Source organism: Cervus canadensis, chromosome 9 (genome assembly GCF_019320065.1).
Source record: "Cervus canadensis isolate Bull #8, Minnesota chromosome 9, ASM1932006v1, whole genome shotgun sequence".
NCBI lineage: Eukaryota > Metazoa > Chordata > Mammalia > Artiodactyla > Cervidae > Cervus > Cervus canadensis.
Genome location: NC_057394.1, coordinates 48,490,253 through 48,507,427, shown reverse-complemented (window position 1 = coordinate 48,507,427; position 17,175 = coordinate 48,490,253). Strand labels below are relative to the sequence as shown.

Sequence of the window (17,175 nt, the reverse complement as noted above, 5' to 3'; positions counted from 1 at the left end):
GGTTCTTACTACAAATATAAATTTTGGTGTTACCAGCATATTGATGGTGAAGTAGAGTTATGGTGGTAAAAAATTTTTTTTAATATTTCAGAATAATGAGTAACATGAATCAGGGTCATAATAGGTGTCAGAGGCCATTCTGTATAGTTTTACTAACATATTTCAAAAAGTAAGCCTATAATGTAGACATTATTATTGTCTTCATCTTAGAGGCAAGAAAAATTAGATCCAGACAGATCAGCTATATTGCCTATTTTTGCTAACAAATGATCAAGCCCAGATTCTAACCAGGGCAGTTTGGCTCCCGATCCCATGCATGGAATCTCTATATGTTAACTTTTATGTGATAAAGATTAAAATAAATTATTTTTAAAAATCCTCAGAATAAGCTTTAAAGTACTTAAATATTCTAAAATTAGAGATGAAAGAAATAATAACCAATAAGGAATTCTTAGAATAAATGACCAAGAAAAGGCAATAAAAAACGAAAATGCAATATTCTGGGAGCCAAGCAAAGGACATGTTTTAAGAACAGTAAAATGATCAGTTGTGTTAAATGCTGCCAAGAAATTGGCAAAAGATGACACCCAAGCAAATATGTACAGATTTTACAAAGAAAATTTATTTATTTTGCTTGATAATACCAGTTTAATCAGAGTTGTATAAATGAAAGTTTTTGGAATGGAGCTAAAGACCTGGAAGCAAGAAGTGACATCAGTGAGTATAAACAACATTGAGGAAGATATATTTCTAAAGGTGAACAAGATGGTTTTTGTTTTTCAGGAGAGCAATACAAAGTCAAGGAAGATTTTATTTATGATGGAAATAGAGTATGTTTGAATGCTGCTAGGAAAAATATGAAAGACATAAAATGCCTGATGGTGCCAGAAACTTAGAGGATAGTTTCAAGACTGAAGTCATGGAAGGAACCATAGAAGTATAACTGCAAATCTGATTTGATTAGATTAACATCAAAGCCAGGTTAATTTGTAAGAGGGAGAAAGAAAGACTACATGAGCCAAACTTTAGAAAGGATGATATATTTAGATTAAAAAAAAAATAATCTTTTCATGTTCCTATTTTTTCAATGGTATTGGAATCAGCAACTTCAACAAAGCATTATGCTAAGTATTTGAGAAGGAAAGTATAAAATAGAGACCTGAGAGATATGGAAAATAAATTTCTCAGGAAAATGTAGTAGGAAATCTTGATAATAATGAATGTTTTCAATCATGAATATAAAGTAGTGAGATTGATCACCATCGATATGTAATTTTCTTTAGCCATGGTTAGCTACTGGTTGTAAGTGAGGAGTATGCCAATATGTTGAATTTAATCAATGTTGGGATTTACAAGAAGGGAGTTGAAGTTTTAGGAAAGGAGACTTATTGGTATTCTATTTCTTCTGTAAAAACTTGCCACAAATTTACCAACTTAAAATAACATCTAGTTATTATCTAACAATTTTGTAGGACTGAAGTCCAGAATTTTCCAAGGGATGCTTTATTTAGTGTCTCAAAAGGCCACTAAAAGTGATGTCTAGTCTGGGCTCTTATCCGGATGCTCTGGAGTCTCATTCAAGTTGTAGGGAAAATTCAGTTCTTGGAGGTTATAAGACTGAGGTGCTCATTTCTTCATTGTCAGCCAGGTGTCATTCTCAATGTTTAGAGTCAATCTGCATTTCAAAGTTTGTGATGCCAGAAACTTGTGGCATGGAAGTTGCTACTCAGAAATGGAGCATGGCAAAGGAACTGCTGAGGAAGAGAAGAATAAGATAGGAGGCTTGTGTGTGAGGTCACTCAGAAGCATGTTGGAGAGTCTCTGGGTCAGAACTTTGAAGGGCAGCAGTACTTTGGGGTCTTATAACTACAAGGTTCCATCTTATCTAAGGGTAACAGTTTTTGGGTGAGGTTTTTTGGGATGTGCAAATTAAGTAGGCTCTAAATACCTAAAATCTGCTTGTTTTGGCTATTTTAAAAATAATTGGATGTATAAAAAAATTAAGTTCTGCTCTAGAAGATTTTTAACTAAAAATTCTCAGCTTGCAGTGAAGAAATAAGCCACTTAGAGGTCAATACCCAAAGTCAATCCTTGGCTTATTTAAACAGAAATCTATTCCATGGCCTCGGGTTCTATTATAAACTCAGTTATATGTTATTTCACAATGCTTGAGTTAGGGGCCAGTGATAAAGCATTTTTAAGACTTAGAATTCTTTCAACACACAAGCTAGAATTTTAAGGAGCATTTGCAGCTTCATGGGGGGATCTTAGCCAAATCTATAACTTTAGGCTCCTTCTCCATGTTATTTTAAATGTTACTTGTGAAGGAGATGAGATGTATTAGAATTTCTATAATAAAAGAAATGAAATTTAGTTTTCTAAATTATACAGTTAGCATCCACTAGTTAGTAGTGGTTTTAAGCACAAGTCATACCATGGAACTTAAAGTTGAAATAGTTATCATCTTTATCACTTTTTAAAACTCAAGATAGCTATGATAGACCATAATCCTTCAGTGCCTTGAATTAGCCAGCACTGTTGTATATTTATTGCCTGACCCTGGAGAAGAAAGTTGACAGGTTCACACTATGTAGTATCCACTTAGAATAGGATGTTACATGTAACTGAGGAGGTTTGTTCAATTGTTACAATGATAGAAAAAGGATAGTTTCAGGATTTAACAATCAAGAAGGAAGCATCTTCTAGCAAAACTGGGCTAAATATTAATAGTTAAGCACATGCAATGGTGAAAAATTGAAAGCATTTAGTCTAAAATCAGGAGCAAGAAAAGGGTACCAACTCTTGTTACTACTATTAATCATAGTTTTAAAGTCCTAACCACAGCAATCAGAGAAGAAAAGCAAATAAAAAGAATCTGTATAGGAAAAGAAAATGTAGAACTCCCAGTGTACCCTAAAGATGTCCCCAGAAAATGACTAGAGAAAATCAGTTAAGATAGTAAAGATGCATGGTATAAAATTAATACACAGAAGCAACTTGCACTCTCATACACCAGCAATGAAAAATCAGAAAATTAAAGAAACAATCCCATTCACCATTGCAATGGAAATAATAAAATACTTAAAAAGAAATTAACCTAAAGAAACAAAAGGCCTGTACAAAAAACTATAAAACACTAATGAAAGAAATCAAAGATTAAAAAAAAAAAAGAAATCAAAGATGACACAAATAGATGGAGAAATATACCATGTTATTGGATTAGAAGAATGGATATAGTGGAAATGAGTATACTACCCAAAGGAATCTATAGATTCAACAAAATCCCAATCAAAATACCAATAGTATTTTTCACAGAATTAGAACAAATAACTTCACAATTAGTATGGAGAAACAAAAGAATTCAAATAGCCATAGTAATACTGAGGAAGAAAAATTGAACTGGAGGAATCAACCTTCAGAATCAGAGAAAATAATAGCAAAAGAAGCAACTGACAAAGAAGCTCCAAAATATACAAGCAGCTCATGCAACTCAGTAACAGGAAAAAAATGAACAATCTGATCAAAAAGTGGGCAAAAGACCTAAACAAACTTTTTTTTTTTTTTGCCCCAAAGAAGACACAGATGGCTAATAAACACATGAGAAAATGCTCAACATCACTCATTATTGGGCTTCCTTGTGGCTCAGAGGTTAAAGCATCTGCCTCCAATGCAGGAGACCCAGGTTCAATCCCTGGGTTGGGAAGAACCCCTGGAGAAGGAAACCGCAATGAGGTATCATCTCTCCAGTCAAGATGGTCATCATCAAAAAGGTCTACAGATAATTGCTGGAGAGTGGGGAGAAAAGGGAACCCTCTTACACTGTTACTGGGAGTAAAATCTGGTACAGTTACTATGGACAACAGTGTGGAGATTCCTTAGAAAACTGGGAATAGAACTGCCATATGACCCAGCAATCCCACTACTGGGCATACACCCCAAGGAAACCAGAATTGAAAGAGACATATGTATCCAATGTTCATTGCAGCTCTATTTATAACAGCTAGTACATGGAAGCAACTTAGATGTCCATCAGCAGATGAATGGATAAGGAAGTTGTAAATATACACAGTGGAATATTACTCAGCTATAAAAAGGGATGCATTTGAGTCAGTTCTAGTGAGGTGGATGAACCTGGAGCCTATTATACGGAGTGAAGTAAGTTAGAAACAGAAAGACAAATACTGTTATCAATGCATATATATGGAATTTAGAAAGACAATAACGAAGCAGCAAAGGAGACACAGCTTAAAAAAAGACTTTTTAGACTCAGTGGGAGAAAGTGAGGATCAGTTTGTAGGATGATTTAAAAGAATAGCATTGAAACATGTACCTTACCATATGAAAATAGATGACCAGTGCAAGTTCCATGTATGAAGAAGGGCACACAAAGCCGGTGCTCTGGGGAAAACCAGAAGGATAGGTTGGGAAAGGAGGTGGGAGGGAGGTTCAGGATGGGGGGACACATGTATACCCATGGCTGATTCATGTTGATGGCAAAGACCATCACAATATTTTAATTATCCTTCAATTGAAATAAATAAATTTTAAAAATAGTTAACTTTTTAATTAATCTTCCTTCCAATGCAGTCAGTTCCTGGACAGGGCATGAAGGCAGGATTGGGAGGAAGACAGAAGAAGATAGTTCCTCATTTATATAAAATTAGTTTAAGTTGATATGAGGATTAAAGTCATCTACGATGCCATTAAGGCTACAATCAGCAATTTTAATTACATCTGAAAAGTGTCTTTTGCTATATAAGTCAGTGCAATCCCATAAGTAATTGGAAATGACTTTTATAGGGGCAAATATATTGTCTACCTCAGAAAGTAACTGTGACTGTGGGCCCGGAAATATCATTAGTAAATGTAACAAAAATATAATTCATTACACATGCAATGCCTTTAGGTTGAAATATTATAATATTTTCATTTTTAATGTCTTTCATGTGAGAAATCTGGTGATAAATCTGGTAATTTATAAATTCCTTAAATGTTAGTCAAATTAACAAATGAAATAAGATATGTATTAAAGATTTTAACTGAATTAGCTTTCTTTAGATAAGGTCAATTATGCCAATTTTTTCACAGCAGGCAGATGCTTGTTGTTGTTGTTCAGTTGCAAAGTTATGTTCGGCTCTTCATGATCCCATGGACTGCAGCACAGAAGGTTTCTCTGTCCTTCATTATCTCCCCGAGTTTCCTCAGACTCAAGTCCATTGAGTCAGTGATATTATCCAATCATCTCATTCTTTCCTGTGTCAGGGTTTTTCCAGTGAGTTAGCTCTTCTCATCAGGTTGACAAAGTATTGGAGCTTCAGCTTAAGCATCAGTCATTCCAATGAATATTCAGAGTTGATTTCCTTTAGGATTGGTTGGTTTGGTCTCCCCACATCAATGGGAATCTGAAGAGTCTTCTCCAACAGCACAATTCAAAAGCATGAATTCTTCAGTGCTCAACCTTCTTTATGGTCCGTATCTCATATGTATACATGACTACTGGAAAAGCCATAGCTTTGACTGTAAGGACATTTGTCAGCAAAGTGACATCTCCCTTTTTTAAATCACTGTCTAAATTTGTCATAGCTTTCCTTCCAAGGAGCAAGTGTATTTTAATGTCATGGCTGCAGTCATCACCTGCAGTGATTTTGGAGCCCAAGAAAATAAATTCTGTCACTGTTTCTACTTTTCCCCTACCTATTTGCCTTGAAGTGATGGGACCAAATATAATGATCTTAATATTTTGAATGTTGAGTTTTAAGCCAGCCTTTTCACTTGACTCTTTCATCCTCATAAAGAGGCTGTTTAGTTCATATTCCCATTTTGCCATTAGAGTGTTGCCTACATATCTGAGATTGTTTATATTTTCCCCACAATCTTTTTTTTCTTAGTTAATTTATTTTATAATTAAAGGATAATTGCTTTACAGAATTTTGTTGTTTTCTGTCAAATGTCTACAAGAGTCAGATCATAGGTATACCCATGTCCTGGCAATCTTGATTCCAGCTTGTGATTCATCCAGCCTGACATTTCATGTGATGTGTTCTGAATATGAAGGGGCTTCCTAGGTGGCTCAGTGGTAAACAATCCAGCATGACAATATACAGCCTTGACATGCTCTTTTCCCAATTTTGAATTGGTCTGTTGTTTCATGTCCAGTTCTAATTGTTGCTTCTTGATCCACATGTTGGTTTCACAGGAGACAGGCAAGGTGGTCTGGTATTCCCATCTCTTTAAGAATTTTCCACAGTTTGTTGTGAGCCACACAGTCAAAGGCTTTTGCATAATAAATGAAGCAGATGTTTTTTCTGGACTTCCTTAGCTTTCTCTATGATCCAAGTAGTTCAGTTCAGTAGCACAGTCCAGTCCAACTCTTTGAAACCGCATGGACTGCAGCACACCAGACCTCCCTGTCCACCACCAACTCCCGGAGTTTCCTCAAACTCATGTCCATTGAGTTGGTGATGTCATCCAACCATCTCATCCTCTGTTGTCCCTTTCTCCTCCTACCCTCAATCTCTCCCAGCCTCAGGGTCTTTTCCAAAGAGTCATCTCTTCGCATCAGGTGGCCAAAGTATTGGAGTTTCAGCTTCATCATCAGTCCTTCCAAAGAATATTCAGGACTGATTACCTTTAAGATGGACTGGTTGGATCTCCTTGCTGTCCAAGGGACTCTCAAGAGTCTTCGCCAACACCACAGTTCAAAAGCATCAACTCTTAAGTGCGCCAATGATCCAATGAATGCTGGCAATTTGATCTCTGGCTCCTCTGCTTTTTCAAATGCTAAGAGGTGTAATTTTTGTGATTATGTAACCCATTTGGGCTTCCCATATATTTTTTTTTTTCATATATTTGTTATTTGTTTCATGAAACTTCAAAAGAAAAACCTAAATAGTATACATTTAAAATGTTGTCTCTAGTCTTGTGATGATGATCCTAATTGTCAACTTGACTGGCTATGAGTTGCTCAGACATTAGGTAAGACACTATTTCTGGGAATGTCTGTGAAGATATTTGAGGAAGAGATTAGCATTTGAATTGGTAGACTGAGTAATGAAGATTCCCTCACTAATGTGGGTGGGCATCTTCCAATTCACTCAAGGCCCAAAGAGAACAAAAAGACAGAGGAAGGGAAGGACATTTGTTCTCTCAGATTGAACTGGGATATCCATCTTTTCCTGCCCTTGGACTGATGCTACTGGTTCTCAGATCTTTGAACTCAGACAGACACTTACCCTGTTGTTTCTCCTGGTTCTATCTTTCGGATGTGGACTGGTACTATGCCATTGGCTTTGCTGGGCCACCAGCTTTTGGAGAGAGGATCATGAAATTTCTCAGCCTCCAAGATCACATGAGCCAATTCTTCATGACAAATGAATATTTTCCTATATCTATTCATATATCTTCTATTGGTTTGTTCTTTTGGAAATCTCTCCTACATACTTGTTATAAAATAGAAAAATGAGATCCGGGTGACATTAAAAAATTGCTTTCTCTCTTAGAAACTATAAGATATTTTCTCAGCCAATGACGTCTTTTTATACTTCCAGGAGATTAGAACTCCTTTCAATATTTCCTGGTTCTAAAGTGAGGAAATTTCACAGGAAATAAAAATAAATAGCATTTTTATTTTAAAATTTAATTGCAAATATATTCATTGGAAAAGATCTTGATTCTGGGAAAGATTGAAGGCAGGAAGAGAAGGGGATGACAGAGGATGAGATGGTTGGATGACATCATGGACTTGATGGACATGAGTTTGAGCAAGCTCCAGGAGTTGGTGATTGTCAGGGAAGCCTGGTGTGCTGCAGCCTATGGAGTCACACAGAGTTGGACAGGACTGAGAGACTGAACTGACAAATATATTAGCAATATCATATTTTTATCAACTCAGTAGATCAACAATAAAATCAAAATTTGTATTTTTTTAAGAAAGGTTAGCACAAGATTCTAGTCATTTCTTATGTTAGTAGCGAGAATCCTTGTGTGTTGCTCAGCTTTTAATATCTACATACTTAATCTATCTTACTTTGCCTCATCAGTCTTGCAGTGCTGTTTGCAGGAAGATCTGATCCATGATAATTCAGACATGAGATCATCTCATGCACACAGTTTGATATTTCTGTTGTGACTTGTAGTAGCTGACCATGGAATTTTTTTAGCTCAGAAGCACCTTATTGGTACTACTCTGGCACACAGGAAAACTCATGCTTTTATTACACTTTTAAATCACACAAATATGATTTAAGTTTTTCATTTAGAGTATTATATTAATTGCAGAGTAATAGTTAAGGTGTTTTGGATGCTTAATGCATCTTCTTGCTTTTTGTTTTTTAAATTTATTTATTTTTAGTAGAAAGATAATTACTTTACAGTAATGTGTTGGTTTCTGCCAAACATCAACATGTATTAGATAGAGGTATACATATGCCCCCTCCTTCTTGAACCAACCTCCCATCTCTCTTCCCATTCTTACCCCTCTAGGTTGTTGTACAGAGTCCCTACAGCCTATTACACATAGTTAAGTAAGTCAGAAAGAGAAAAACATATATCACATGTTAATGCATATATATATGGAGTCTAGAAAGATGGAACTGATGAAATTATTTGCAAGGCAGCAACGGAGACACAGACATCATCTTGCTTTTAAAAACTCCAAAATTAAGTTGATTTAAGGAAAAAATACAATAATAATTAATACCATTATTTCACTTTTATGCTACAAATAAATGTCCATTTCATGTGATTATAGAACAGAATATGTATAAAGTAATAAAATGAGGTTTTAACACAATCAACAATGTTTTGTTTTTGTTTTTCCAAATTAGATACATTTGAGTGGAAAGACAAAGTTGGAGGATAGTCACACATACATACATACACACAGTTCTCTCAGTCTGAAAAGTGTCTATGAAAGCTAGCCAGAATATAAAACTCATGTCTATTACTTCTTTATAAGAGCTGGATAGATTAACTCTTTGTAACTTTAACATTTATATTTATGCTGTAGAGGGGATAAGGCTCTTGGAGAAATCTAACAGCATTCATAAAGCATGGATTTGTTTAACACTAGGAAAATATCTGGAACATACTAGAGGTCTTCAAATGAGGATCAAAATACTCACTGATTAGAGAAAGTATGTTCATTGTGCCATCCTTAATGGAGAAAATCAGCCAAGGAGCAATTAGTATACATATTTTGGAGTTCCACCCTTCGAAGATTGTAATTCAGTTGTTGAAGGATACTGAAACTTTACATTTTTCACTGATGTCTAATTAATTGTTTTACATCCAAGTATGAAAACCATTGCTCCATATTATTTGTCAATTTAAATATTTTTATTAAAATTTTGTAATTATGTGAGTTTTTAATATGATTTAGTTTGAATTTATAAACTAATACAAGAAACTACATATTCCCTTTAAGTCTTATTCTTGTCTGTTACTTCTTTTCAAGTTACATAGGATTATTCATTGAATTTATCATTCCCTAACATCATGACTTCAATAACTGAGAAAGACATACTTAAGTATGTTGTGACCAGGCACAGATGTATTTGTAAATTATTTTTGTGTATATCTATATATTCTTTCTATTCAAAGCCAAAACAAGTATCATAAACAAAATTAAAAGAAAGGATCATGTTACAAATGAGTGACAAGGTTAAATATTAACTTTTTCTCAAAAAGAATATATAGTTCAAAATGAAGGGAAACTATCCAGATTGTTAGATAAATATTATGAAGAAAGGTTCATTACATGTTGTCTCATCTAATTCTATGATTATGTCATTATTTCATATGAAAGATATTATTTACAATTTGTATTGCATTTCTAGGATGCACTATTTATAACAAATAGAGCATTTCTAGCTGGAGAATATATATGGAGGATGAGAAAATATATACATAATAAAAATTAAAGCAAATAGGTTTAGACACAAATGAGTTTACAATAGCCAAGAATTTCCTTGATTTAATTTCTGGTTCTCTCCTTTGTGTCCACATCTGGCACTGATTCTTTCTAAAAGCACTGCCAAGAAAGCTAATGAAATGCTTCTCTGAATAGGTATTTTTTTTCATTTTCATAGATAAGCAAATTGCTGTGTGTTTCATATTGCAATTAAGCTCTACCAAATTATACACATTCTTTCTGAATATGCAGTGATTGTTATTAATATTTAAGCACATCTGTGTTCTCCAATCATATCATCCTCAGTTGAAGAAATGCTAGAGCACATAAAACAGAAGTATTTTTTGCCAGTTCAGAAATTAACCATCATTCAAAATTGTGACAATAAGCATATCGAATTTTTCTTTAAAAATGTATTTTAGATTCTTTCTTATTAAGGAATTCCTTAGTAGAAATGCTTAGAAGAAATGTTCAAGTAAATAAAATTTGAAAGAAAATATAACATTCTTCAAGGAAATAAAATAATTGTTGAATGAATGTATTGGAGATTTTAACCAAAGACAAACACTCATGGAAATACCTTACAAAAGACTACATCTTAAAATTTAGAGGAAATTTTATCCTTTTGTGAAAACTTCCCCAATTTTTAAGCAGTTCAATTGAACCTCTGGCTTTATAGATATGTTTAAATTCTGAATATATATTAAGTAAGAGTTTCATTTTGACTTGAGGTTAATTATTTTCTACTATGTTTTTGTTTTCATTAAAGTAAAAAACAGTAACACTTGGACTTCTCTGGTGGTCCAGTGGTTAAGAATCCACCTGTAAGTGCAGGATACATGGGTTCAATCCCTGATTTGGAAAAATTCCACATGTTTCAGGGCAACTAAGCCCATGCACCACAACCACTGAGCCCACACCTAGAGCACACAAGCTGCAACTACTGAGCCTGCGTGTCATAACTACTGAAGCCTGGATGCCTAGAGCCTGTGCTCCACAGAAAGAGAGCCACTGCAATGAAAAACCTGTGCACTGCAGTGAAGACTAGCCTCTGCTCATCATTATAACTAAAGAAAATCCATGTGAAGAACTGAAGAAATAGAGCAGCCAAAAATTAAAAAAACAAAAACAAATTTGGGCTAGCGTATAAACCAAATATGAATCTATAATATATATCTATGCATTATGATTACATATATATGCAATATATTATTATATATGATTATATATAAATGCATTTATATTTAAGCCAAAACTCAATCCATACTTATACAATTTTCTTTATAGCTAAGTTTACATTGTATTTCAAACAATTCAGAATTCATCTGCTAAGAAATTCTATAGAACTTGAAAATATGATCCTTTTAATAGTAAACCTATAAATTTTTAGAGGAACTAAACTTATTGCATTGCTTCTTTTTTATTAATTAAGCAATGTTTGATTTTGTGAAATAGTATTGCTTGCTTATAGTATGCCAGAAACTATGTTAGGTTTACTGTTTTTTAGGTATTTAAAATCTGTTAAAATATTTGGACACAGAAACTAATTGCTTTAAACATAATATAAGGTTAAGAGTTATTCTTTGCAGGTGAAGACACAGAAGCTCTATACAGTCAGTAGAAACAAGACCTGAAATTGACTGTGACTCAGATCATGAGGTCCTTATTGCAAAATTCAGGCTTAAATTGAAGAAGTAGGGAAAGGAAAAAAAAAAAAATAGACCATTCAGGTATGACCTAAAATAAAACCATTTATGATTATACAGTGGAAGTGAGAAAGAGAGTCAAGGGATTAGATCTGGTAGACAGAGTGCCTGAAGACCTATAGATAGAGTCTCATAACATTGTACAGGTTACTCAGTTGCCAAGCCAAGTCGTGTCAGACACTTTGCAACCACAAGGACTACAGCATACAAGGCTTCCCTGTCCCACCCCAACTCCTGGAGTTTGCCCAAGTTCATGTCCATTGAATCGGTGATACCATCCAACCATTGTACAGGAAGCAGTGACTAAAACCATCCCGCCAAAAAGAAATGGAAGAAGGCAAAGTGATTGTCTGAGGAGGCTTTCACATAGTTGAGAAAAGAAGAGAAGTGAAAGGCAAGGCAAAGAAATGGCAGAGTTCCAGAGAATAGCAAGGAGAGAAAAGCTGGCTTTCTTAAATGAATAATGTGAAGAAATAGAGGAAAACAATACAATGGAAAAGACCAGAGGTGTCTTCAAGAATATTAGAGATACCGAGGGAGTATTTCATGAAAACATGGCACAATAAAGGACAGGAATAGTAAGCAACTAAAGGAAGCAGAAAAGACTAAGAGGTGGAAAGGATGCACAGAAAAACCCTTCAAAATAGATCTTAATGATTCAGATAACCACAATGGTGTGGTCACTCACCTAGAGCCAGACATCCTCGAGTATGAAGTCAAGTGGGCCTTAGAAAACATCACTACAAACAAAGTGATGGAATTCCAGCTGAGTTATTGAAAAAAAAAAAAAGTGCTGCACTCAATATGCCAGCAACTTTGGAAAACTCAGTGCTGGCCATAGGACTAGAAAAGGTCAGTGTTCATTCCAACCTAAAGAAAGGCAACACCAAATGATGTTCAAACTACCATACAATGGTGCTCATTTTATGTACTAGCAAGATTGTGTTCAAAATTTTTCAAAGAATTCTTCTAAGCTTCAGCAGCATGTGAACTGAGAATTTCTAGATGCATAATATGGGTTTTAAAAAGGCAGAGGAACCAGAGATCAAATTGCCAACATTCACTGGATCATAGTGAAAGCAAGGGAATTCCAGAAAAAAAAAAAAAAAGCATGTACTTCTGCTTCATTGACTATGCTAAAACCTCTGACTTTGTGAATCACAGCAAGGTACAAAACGTTTTTAAAGAGGTGGGAATATCAGAGCACCTTACCTTCCTCCTGAGAAACCTGTATGAGAGTCAAGAAGAAACAGAACAGGACATGGAACAACTGACTCATTAAAAATTGGGGAAAGGAGTACAACAAAGCTATATATTTTCACTCTGCTTATTTAGCTTAATTGTGGACTACATCATGTGAAATACTGGGCTGGATGACTCAAGCTGGAATCAAGATTGCTGGAAAAACATCAACAACCTCAGATATGTGGATGATAACCCTCTAGTAGCAGAAAAGTTACAGGAACTAGAGAGTTTCTTCATGAGGGTGAAAGAGTGAAAAATTGGGCTGGAAGCTCAATATTAATAAAACAAAGCAAAAAAGCAAGCAAAGATCATGGTATCTATTCCAAACACTTCATGGCAAATAGAACAGGATAGCAGTGACAAATTTTATTTTCTTGGTCTCCAAAATCACTACAGATGTGGACTGCAGTCATGAAAATAAACAACACTTGCTCCTTGGAAGAAAAGCTACGACAAACCTAGACAGCATATTGAAAAGCAGAGACATAACTTTGCTAACAAACGTGTGTATAGTCAAAGCTATAGTTTTTCCATTAGTCATGTTTGGATGTGAGAGTTGGACCATAAAGATGGCTGAGTGGCAAAGAATTGATGGTTTTGAATTGTGATGCTAGAGAAGACTCTAGAGAGTCCCTTTGACTGCAAGGAGATCAAACCAGTCAACCCTGACTATTCATTGGAATGACTGATACTGAAACTGAAACTCCAATACTTTGGCCACCTGCTGTGAAAAGTTTACTCATTGGAAAAGACATGATGCTGGGAAAGACTGAAGGCAAAAGGAGAAGGGGCCAGCAGAGCAAGATATGGTTAGATAGCATCATGGACTCAATGGACATGAATTTGAGAGATAGTGTAGACTAGAGGAGCCTGATATGCTTCAGTCCATGGGCTCTCAAAGTTTTGGACACAACTTATCAACTGAATAAAAACAAGGATTATGACAAGCATCATTTAGGAAAGAAAAGAATTACAAAATTTAGAGAAAATGGACTGCAAAGTCACAGAAGCTATAGCTTAAATTGACTACTGAAGGAAGATTTGCAATTGACTAGTCTCCACGAATTTAGAGAGAGGCAGAATTTTAGTGAGCAGAAGAAGGTTGCACTAGAACAAGATAACGTAACTGGTGGGGCTAACAAAACTCAGACTATGGAGGCCATGAGTGCTAAGAGGAATGAAATATCACTAAACATTTGGAAGCTGGAAAATGACAAACAAAATCAGAGATTTAGATTGCTAGTAAAGTGTCAAGTAGCTCAAGGCTATGAACAAGGGAAGGCAATGTAGAGGCTATGCAACAGCCTAAGTGACATGTTACTGTATTTTCAAATAAACACAAGCAAGAAGAATTTTGCCAAAGAGGCACAGAGGAAGGCAGGAATGAAGAAATAGCCTAAGTGTTGATTTGTTGTAGGAAGTGGGCAAGAAGAAAGTAAAAATGAAACACTTCCAGATATCTAGTTCAGTTGGTTATGCACATGTGATACATAGGAAATAGATATTCTCATTAAAATAACTGTATATGGGGAATAAGAGTGGAGATGCTGTTTTGTATTTTGGACTTGATTGTGTGTTTTTTGTGGGTTTTACAATGTTAGAGTAGAATTTTTCACCAGATAATATTTAAGTATAATGGAGACATTTTGAAAGAGTGTGATACAGTACTGAAAGTACAAGAACCAATTATTTTCTCTTCAGTAAGCTCAGCATCTTATATTGAAGGAAAATGTTATATTCTGCCTCTTTTACATGCTGGGAACAGTTATCTATATGACCTTGGACTTGTGTTACATCTCAGAGAAGAAAGTAAGTTAGTATTCTCTACTCTCTAACTCTGATGGCTTCCATGGTGGCTCAGACTGTAAAGAATCTGCCTTCTATGCAGGAGACCCAGGTTCAATTCCTGGGTTGGGAAGATCCCCTGGAGAAGGGAATGGCTACTCACTCCAGTATTCTTGCCTGTAGTGTTCCACAGACAGAAATCTGGCAGGCTACACTCCATGGAGTTGCAAAGAGTTGGACATGACTGAAGAACTAACAATTTCAGTTTTTTCTCAACCTATTTGTGCCTCAGCTGCCTCATCCAAAACCTTGAGGACAGTTTAATAGGATCAAATAAATTAATATAGTGTATACAAACAATATATTAAATATTAAGCAAATATAGCTATTGCAATAAAAAGAATAAGGTGTTGCTGTTGTTCACTCAGTCATACAATTTTCCATTAAAAAGTTGCTTAAGAAGTGGACATTCTATTTCTTTCTTTAAGAGAGAGTTTCCCCTTTTCCTGGAAGTAGGAAAAAGAATAATTTTTCTAATCACCAATCTGAATTCTTTCCTAGACATAAAGTATAAGAGGCAAGTGTCTGCAGGAAGTCACGTTTTGCTTATACAGTCAGTAAGCAAGAGCAAAATCTATTTATACTTAATGTGAGTAGTGTCGGTGTTTTTTTGTGAAAGGGAAAAACAATTATACCTTCAATAATTATGAACAAACTCATTGCATAAAAATATATTTCTCCTCCTTTGCCATATAAAAATTATCCATTCATATGTGATTGGTAAAGCTAAAATTGATAATGCATTTGTAACATATTTGGTCTATGTTCCATTTGATCCTGAGTGATGAGATGAAGGAAAAAAAAAAATGTGTTCTCTGATGGTTTAACCATTTTCCAAGATTGACATAACATATATTTAAACTGTTTTCTGAAACATTCTGTCCTGATGAGTGTTACTGATTGATTGTTGGATTTTCTAATATTTCCCATGTCTTTGAAATAAGCTGTGTGATAAAAAATTATGAAGACTCACAAGTATTTCTGGAGAAAAAAATACACCAGCATGAGGTATTCATATTTATTAGCCAATGCTTTTTGATTCAATGGCTTTTAAAGAAGGGTCTTGTTGTTTTAGAAAGTATCTAAGAGATGTGCAGTTCCATTGACTTAAAATTTAGAAATAAAAGTTTTATCATCTCAATATTTGCATATAACATTTCACTCTATTTATAGTGAAGGATGAATTTTAATTATAAAATACTCTATATTTACCAAACCAAATGCACTTAATTGATTTTTCCATTCTAATAAGTTTCCATAAGTGATAAGAAAGAGAAGAAAATTTTAAAAAATAAAAAGCATTTAAAGACAAAATAAGAACATCAGAGATTTAAGATCTGTCTAAAAATGTTAAAGTTCTCCAAGCAAAGCTTCCACAGTATGTGAACTGAGAACTTCCAGATGTTCAAGCTAGATTTAGAAAAGGCAGAGGAACCAGAGATCAAATGCTAACATCTGTTGGATCATTGAAAAGGCAAGAGAGTTCCAGAAAAGCATCTACTACTTCTTTATCGACTACACCAAAGCCTTTGACTGTGTGGATCATAACAAACAGTGGAAAATTCTCCAAGAGGTGGGAACACCAGACCACCTGACCTGCCTCCTGAGAAATCTGTATGCAAATCAAGAAGCACCAGTTAAAACCAGACATGGAACAAAGGACTGGTTCCAAATTGGGAAAGGCGTCTGTCAAGGCTGTATATTGTCACCTTGCTTATTTAACTTATATGCAGAGTACACCATGCGAAATGCCAGACTGGATGAAGCACACACTGGAATCATGATTACTGGGAGAAATATCAATAACCTCAGATATACAGATGACACCATCCTTATGGCAGAAAGTGAAGAGGAACAGAAAGCCTCTTGATGAAAGTGAAAGAGGTGAGTGAAAAAGCTTGCTTAAAAATCAACATTCAGAAAACTAAGATCATGGCATCTGGTCCCATCACTTCATGACAAATAAATGAGAAAACAATGGAAGAGTGACAGACTTTCTTTTCTTGGGCTCCAAAATCACTGCAGTTGGTGACTGCAGCCATTAAATTAAAAGATGCCTGCTCTTTGAAAGAAAAGCTATGACAATCCTAGACAGCATATTAAAAAGCAGAGACATTAGTTTGCTGACAAATATCCTTATAGTCAAAGTTAAGTTTTTTCCAGTAGTCATATATGTATGTGAGAGTTGGACTGTAAAGAAAGCTAAGCGCTGAAGAATTGATGCTTTTGAACTGTGGTGTTGGAGAAGACTCTTGAGAGTCCCTTGGGCAGCACGGAGATCAAATCAGTCCATTCTGAAGGAAGTCAGTCCTGAATATTCATTGGAAATACTGAATATGCATTGAATGTACTGCATATTCATTGGATGCTGAAGTTGAAGCTCCAATACTTTGGCCACCTGATGGGAAGCACTGACTCATTGGAAAACACCCTGATGCTTGGAAAGTTTGAAGCCAGGAAGAGAAGGGG

At 35.1% G+C, this 17,175-nt stretch overlaps 1 non-coding gene across 1 annotated transcript; it reads left to right on the top strand.

Annotated features, from left to right (window-relative positions):
- Window positions 1-3,631: 3,631 nt before the first annotated feature.
- TRNAW-CCA lies at window positions 3,632-3,704 on the top strand. Its single transcript has one exon. It is a non-coding gene; the product is annotated as a tRNA-Trp (tRNA).
- Window positions 3,705-17,175: the final 13,471 nt, after the last annotated feature.